This window comes from Mastomys coucha, unplaced genomic scaffold (assembly GCF_008632895.1).
Source record: "Mastomys coucha isolate ucsf_1 unplaced genomic scaffold, UCSF_Mcou_1 pScaffold21, whole genome shotgun sequence".
Classification (NCBI taxonomy): Eukaryota; Metazoa; Chordata; class Mammalia; order Rodentia; family Muridae; genus Mastomys; species Mastomys coucha.
Genome location: NW_022196904.1, coordinates 39126820 through 39135220, shown reverse-complemented (window position 1 = coordinate 39135220; position 8401 = coordinate 39126820).

Genomic DNA, 8401 nt, shown 5'->3' with positions numbered 1-8401 from the left:
GTATTTCCAAACTTCTGGGCTAATAACCACTTATCAGTGAGTGCATACCATGTTTGTTCTTTTGTGATAATACCAATAATTCTTAAACTATTCTACAACTTTGATACAGAAGGAACACTAGCTAATTCATTCTACAAATGCACATTTACACTGATACCTAAAATACAGAAAGATCCAACAAAGAAAAAAATTTCAGACCAATTTCCCTTATGTGTATCAATGCAAAAATAATCAATAAAATGCTCACAAACAGAATCCTTCAACATATCAAAAGGGTCATTCACTATAATCTAGTAGGCTTCATCCCACAGATGCAGGAATGGTTCAATATATGGAAATCCATCAGCATAATTCAATACATAAACAAACTCAGAGAGGAAACCCTGATAATCTCATTAGATGCTGAAAAGCCTTTAACAAAATTGAACATTCCTTCAAGTTAAAAGTCTTAGAAAGATCATGAATTTAAGGCACTGACCTAAACATAATAAAAGCAATATACAGCAAATCAATAGCCAACATCAAACTAAATGGAAAAAAACTTGAAGCAACTATACTAAAATCATGAAGAAGAAAAGGCTGCTCACTCTCTCCCTATTTATTGAATATAGTACTTGAAGTTCTAGACAGAACAATTAGACAAAAAAAAAGAGGTCAAAGAAATATAAGTTTGAAAGAAAGAAATCAAAATAGCACTATTTGCAGATGATATGGTAGTTTACATAAGCAACCCAAAAATTCCACCAGAGAACTCCTACAGCTGATAAACAACTTCAGCAAAGTGGTGGGATATAAAATGAACTCAAACAAATCAGTAGCCTCTCTACACAAAGAATAAAAGGGCTGAGAAAGAAATAAGGGAAACAACACCCTTCAAAATTATAACATTCCCAGAGCACTCAGAGCTTGGTGACACCAGGATCTCAGGGTTACAAAGGCAGCTTGACACCCAGAAACTCTGAAACACCAAGAATCTCAGGATCACAGGATCACAGGATCACAGGATCACAGAATCACAGAGAGAGCTGGTCTCTGAAGATCTCTGATTCAACCAAGATTCCAGGAAGGATAGGCCCCAGTAAGATATAGGAGGGCACAGAGGACTAGAGATAATCAGATGACAGGAGGCAAGTGTAAGAACAGAAGCAATAGAAATCAAGGTTATTAGGCATCATCAGAACCTAATATTCCCACCATAACAAGTCCTGGACACACCGTCACACCAAAAAAGCAAGATTCGGATCTAAAGTCACTTCTCATAATGATGATGGAGGACTTTAAGAAGGACTAAAATAGCTCTCTTAAAGAAATACAGGAGAACAGAGGTAAACAGCTAAAGCCCTTAAAGAGGAAACACAAAAATCCCTTAAATAATTACAGGAAAACACAAATTGTCAAAGGAAATGATAAAAATCATCCAAGATATAAAACTGGAAATAGAAACTATAAAGAAATCAAAAGGGAGATAACCCAGAGACAGAAAACCTAGAAAAGAAATCAGGAGTCATAGATGCAAGCATCACCAACAGAATACAAGAGATAGAAGAGAGCATCTCAGGGGCAGAAGATACCATAGAAAACATTGATACAACAGTCAAAGAAAATGCAAACCACAAAAATCTCCTAACCCAAAGCATCCATGAAATCCAGGACACAATGAGAAGACCAAACCTAAGGATAATAGGTATAGAAGATTTCCAACTTAAAGGAACAGTAAATATCTTCAACAAAATTATAGAAGAAACCTTTAGAAGAACATACAAGAAGCCTACAGAACTCCAAACAGACTGGACCAGAAAATAAATTCCTCCTGTCACATAATAATCAAAATACCAAATACATTAAATAAAAAAAAAAGAATATTAAAAGCAGTAAGGTAAAAAGGTCAAATAATATGTCAGACCTATTAGAATTACACCAGATTTCTCACGAGAGAATCTAAAAGCCAGAATACCCGAAGCAGATGCCATACAGACCCTAAGAGATTATAAATGTCAGCACAGACTACTATACCCAGCAAAAATCTCAATTGTTATGGTAATAGATGGAGAAAACAAGATATTCCATGACAAATCTTTCCACAAATCCAGCCCTACAATGGATAATTCATAGAAAACACCAATACAAAAAGGGGGGAAAAGCAAGAAAGTAATGTTTCAACAAATCCAAATGAAGATAGGCACACAAACATAATGCCACCTCTAACAACAAAAATAATGGAGTAACAGTCACTTTTCCTTAATATCTCTTACCATCAATTCCCTGATAAAAAGACATAGACTACCAGACTGGATACATAAATAGGACACAGCATTTTGCTGCATACAGGAAATGCACCTCAGTGACAAAGAAGACACTACCTCAGAGTAAAAGATTAGCATACAATTATCCAAGTAAATGGTCCCAAGAAACAAACTGGAGTAGCCATTCTAATAGCAAATAAAATCGACATTCAACCAAAAGTTATCAAAAAGTATAAGGAAAGACACTTCACACTGCTCAAAGGAAAAAAAAATCTACCAAGATAAACTCAATTCTAAACATCTATGCACCAAATGCAAGGGCACCCACATTCATAAAAGAAACTTTACTAAAGCTCAAAGTACACATCACATCCCAGATAATAATAGTGGGAGACTTTAACACCCCACTCTTTGCAATGGACAGATCAGATCATGGAAACAGAAACAAAATAGAAACAGAGAAACTCACAGAAGTTATGAACCAAATGGATCTAACAGATATTTATAGAAGATTTCATTTGAAAACAAAAGAATATACTTTCTTCTTAGCACCTCATGGTACCTTCTCCAAAATTGACCATATAATTGGCCACAAAACAAGCCTCAACAGATGCAAGAAGATTGAAATAATCCTATATACCCTATCAGTTCACTATGGACCAAGGCTGGTCTTAAATTGCAACAAAAACAGTGGAAAACACACATGAAAACTGGACAATGCTATACTCAATGATAACTTGGTTGAAGAAAAAATAAAGAAATTAAAGATTTTTTGGAATTTAATGAAAATGAAGACACATCATACTAAAATTTATGGAACACAATGAAAGTAGTGGTAAGAGGAAAACTCATAGCTCTAAGTGCATCCAAAAAGAAACTGTAGAAAGCTTACACTAGTTGCTTAGTGCATACCTGAAATCTCAAGAACAAAAAGAAGCAAATACACCCAAGAGGAGTAGATGGCAGGAAATAATTAAACTCAGGGCTGAAATCAACCAAATAGAAACAAAAAGAAATATACAAAGAATCAATCAAACCAGGAGCTTGTTCTTTGAGAAAAATCAACAAGACAGATAAACACTTAGCCAAACTAACCAGAGACAGTATACAAATTACCAAAATCAGAATTGAAAAGAGAGACATAACACAGAAACCATGAAAATTTGAAAAAAAAAATCAGATCCTATAACCCTCCTAGTTTGAGACCTGCCTCTGATAGCCACACCTCTCTGCCTATCTCCTGCTATTCACCATACCTCCAACTGGGTTCTATTTACATTCGAAAGCTCCACCCCTGCAGAGTAACAAGGAAGTCACTGATTGGACTATCACACGGAAGTATTTTTGGGGGAGTGGTTTATGCCCCAGGTATTTTACCTGTTGGGGGAACAAAGGGGATAAATTAAATTCAAGATGGCTGAACAGTAAAGTCTGCTGTCTAATTTTTACCATTCCACGTGGGTAGGCATTTCTGTGGCCACTCTATCCTATCTCTTTCTATCTATTTCTAACTCCTATTACCAGAAGAACACTTTCTTTAACGTTGGCACAGGTGGCCAACAGATGGTGCTCCTAATGTCGGGCTGGTTTAGATTATTATTAAACAGAGCTTTCTTATATAAATATATTAAGATATGGCCAAGGCACCAGATGGACGGCATATTCATGTTGGAGCAGCCAAAGGGCTGGGTTTTCGGCTTCAGAGCCGGGTTATATTGGCTGTGGAACTCTGGGAATTTTGGAGGCAGCTTTTCCGCTATTTTGATAGCTCGGGTTACAGAGCTGTGGGGAAACTATGAGGACAGAGACTGGCTGTGGTCAGGCTGTAGTGTCTGTGGTTATATGGGTTATGTAAGTATATTTTTGTTACATGTGAGTCTGTCTTGTTTTGATGGATGATTGCTGAGTCTTGTCTTTTGTCTGGGATACACACATGTGGTACTGACAATATGGCGGTTTCCCATGCCTCCACCAGCAGGCAGGACCTGAGAGAGTACAGCTTCCTTTGTCTCTCAGGGACCGGAGAGAACAGGCAGCCGATCTTTGGCTTGCAGCTACTCGGGTCTGACAACGACACCTCTCCTCTCTTGTGCCTGGGGCCAGTGGTAACTTCCCATAGACCCACGCAGAAAGACTGCAAACGCTCCTGCTCCTCCACAGCGGCCAGGTGCACGGGCTGCCCAGCGGGGGACACCGGCCTGCGCATACGTACTACAGAGTGAGCAGGCGGCCCATGGCTGTCTGCTCATTTCTAGCTCGGCTAGACGGGGCTTGTGCAGTCACAGGTGGTGAGGGCACTCGCCAGCCTCCGCCGGGTAGTGAAAGTGGTGCCTGGGCTGAGCACGGGCCAAGGGACTTCCTCTGTGGCGGGTGGGTGAGTGCCAGCTTCAGAGCTGAGGTGTCCCTGGTCAGAACGGAGCCAGTGGCTCTGTCAGAGCTCCCAGGTCCCCTGTGCGGAATGGCGCATCCCCCTGGCGATCCGACCAAGCCTGTCTGGTCGTGCGGGCAGCTTGAGCGCCCGCCTGCTTTTTTCCGGTGCCTGCAGCCAGGCGTGGGAGCCAGGCGAGAATCTGGGCCGTGGTGCAGGCACGTTGTCCCCCTGCTCGACTCCATGGAGATCAGAGACTCTGAGGCTGGGGGCAGAGACAGCCTGTTTTGGAGAGCTAGTTTGGAGTTGGCCCACGCATGGAGCCCTGCTCTCTGGGAGCTTACCTCCCCACTTGGGGAGAGCCCGGTTGGGACCACGGGGGTCCGGGGGGGGCTGGTCTCGGACCTTCTCAGTGACCGAGAAGCATGCAGTTAGAGTCAACCCATCCTCAGACTACTTTGCCCAGGAGGCTTAGCGATGGCTGCGCCAGAGCACATGCACAGAGTCTAAGCCCGTGAAAGAATGCAGATCCATGCCTAGCCAAGCGTTTTCGCGATGGCCTAGCACCATCTAGTGGTTTTTTTATAAATTACAAGCTAGTAATTCTTGGCTGCTCGTTTTGGTTTTCTAGTCTCAGACTAGCAGTTATTATCTCTATATTTCTAATGGCCTCAAAGTAGGGAGATATTCTTATGCTATTTCCACAGATTATAAAAATTCCTCAAAAAGGCAACTCCATAGGGATAAAACTCTATAATTAAAGGTATAATGGTTAGCAAAAAACCTGCTCAAGTAATGTGTACACACGTATTTAATTACATGTCTGCTATCCCAGAGCTTTAAAGACTAAGTCAAATTGATTTCTAATTTACTAATGACATGGGAAGTTTAGAATTTGATACAAAGTTATAAAGCTAAAACTTCATTTCTAAAGTCTTGTATTTTCTCTCAATTTATCAGACCTCATTTGGCTTCTAACTAGTTTGATAGGTATATATTCATTAGTCATTAATTTTTAATATTTTGAACTTTGATTTAATCATTTCATCTTTTACTAAAGACTAGATTTAAGCTGTAATGATAACACGTGTCCACATTGTACTTTCATTGTAGCAAGTAAGCTCGGTTTTTCTTTACTGAGAGCCCATCTAGTTAATCAGTGACTTACTGCTTAAAGACAAGGTTTCTCTGTGTAGCCCTGGTTATCCTTGAGCTCGTGATGTTCTGCCAGACCTTCCATCTTTTCTAGGTAAGTATTAGCCTTGCACCTACTCAATTATTTACATTTAAATTACATAAAGATAATGCCTTGATTTTGCTCAATGCAAGCCAGTTTTATAAAGCCTCCTAGGTTTCTTATAGCTAATAAATATATATTTATATGTTATTCATCTTTAAGAAGTTTAAAGAGGCTTCCATCACTTGTTTATCGTGATCAGTTACATTTCTTTTACAGAGTTTATTTTCTTATTTATAATAATTATATATTCATACAGACAGTTTTAAGGGAATGTTTTGAAACATTATTTCTTTTAACCTAAAGACATCTATTTCTTCTACCAACATTTAAGTTGGGGATTACAAAATACTAATAGATATTTGACTTATTACTTAATTAGAATTTTAAACAAAACTTAATTTTTCTCTATAGTAACTTATATTCAAGTCACATGTTTTATTTAATTATATACATATATATATATATATATGTACTGTGATTATACAGATGGCCATAAGCCATCTGTATAATTAATATCAAAAGGTTTTGCTTATTCTGCCTGCTCCAGTGTTATCCACTGAGACTATATTCATAACGTCAGATATCACTGTGAGTGGTTATGGTTGCTGAGATCCGAACTCGGGACTCTCAGGGGAGCAATCACTGCTTTAGCCTGCTGGGCCATTTTGTCCAGCACTATGCCACATGTTCTCTTCTTTTATTAATATATAGATACTTATTCTAGTCAATTTTAAAATATGATTTTGATCTCTAAATTGACATTAATATATACACATATGACTATTTTTCTCAGACTCGTAAGTTATGCTTACTTATACTTAAATGATTTATTAATTGGTTTTTGTCTATATTTTTTAAAATATATATTTAATGCTCCTTATGAAGCTGACTAGTACAGTCATACATTTTTTACAAGTTGTCAATATTTTATTTGAATATTGAAAGAAGGGGAATATGCTCTCCACCCCAGTTTTTTTTATTATGAATTTTTATTATAGGCCTTTCATAAATCACACTTTATTTTTCCTCCCCTAATTATAAAAAATAGAAATATATAAATACATAGACACACATTGAGATTTAAATGATTTAACACACCATCATTCAGGGCCATGTCTGAGCATCTTTCTTCTTAGAGAAGGACAGTGCTGCAGTCTGCAGTTCTGAGGTCACGAGCAAGAGCCCCTCCCACTCCCACAATATTCTCAACAGGCATTGGTCTCCAACAGTGATACTGGTGCAGGAATTACAGATGTGCTCACTAGACGCATCGGGAACATGGAGGTGTGTCTGATTTCAACTGACTGGCCCAGAGCTGCCAAGCCTATCACAAGCTCTCAGGAGCCACACAGGTCAGTCTTCCTGTTCTGACCTGAAGTTCTAAGTTATGATGAAAATATTCCTGTTTGGTCTGGAGCTGAGAAAGCTCATATTCTCACCCTTTTGTGTCCTCTGATTCCAGGCCCAGAGCTCTTTTCCTCCAGGCAAGGGAATCACTGACCTAGAGACCAGTATGGAAGGTGGAGCCTCCACCAGCTGACTGGAAGCCAAGCATGGCGGCCTACACCTGTACATGCAGCAGGTGGCAGGGGGAAACTGAGCCTGGGATACACACCGAGAAAGAAGGAAAATATGCTCTCCATCTCAGTTTTTTCACTTGTGTTAATAGACATGCTGCCTTTCGCTGGTTTTAATAATCCATTATGAAATGACGTGTCACTTCACTTCCTAATTTTTAACTCCACCTTGTTCTGGGGATGGGGCTCCTTTGATATTGATACATTATGGCAGTCTTATACCCTTGTTTGCCAAGGGGATTCAGATGCAGTATCCTTTTATAAACATGTTTTTGTGCCGAGTCTTTCAGTGGAACATTTTTTATTGGCCAACAAAAGTTTACTTGGCTATAAGAGACTGCATCCTTTTCTAGGAGTCAACAGTGATTTCCCTCTATACCTAGAGGCCAGACTTTGGGCCTAAGCATTGCTAATTTGCAACTAAAGTGCCTGAGACATCTTCTAGTTATTGTTATTTTTAATCTTTTAAGTTTTTATATCATGCAGACACATTCCCAGAGTCCAAAAGATAATCAAAATTTGCCCACTCCCGGAGCTTCTACGTGAAAGTCACTTATTGATAACTGAACTAAAAGCCTACTGAAGGCATTGAAAGGCTTCTGAACTAAAAGCCATTGAAAAGGCTCCTAGCTTGGGAGCTGCTACAGAACTCAAATAAAATGTCTATGGCCATATCACCCTGAACGCGCCTGATCTCGTCTGATCTCAGAGACTAAACAGGGTCGGGCCTAGTTAGTACTTGGATGGGGCACCCAGATGAAGATGTCTATGCCCAGCTGCCCTCAATCCACCAGCGCTGCTTCACATGGACTTAATAGAAGATAGACTGTAGAGAGACTGTGGCAAATCCCGGACTCTACTAGTGTTAAAGACATATCTTGGCATTTGGTATGGATGAATGGTGCAGAAAAGGCCGGTCTCTCTGGTGGTAAAGTCAACCCAGACACAGACACATTCCAAGGCTGTGTCATAT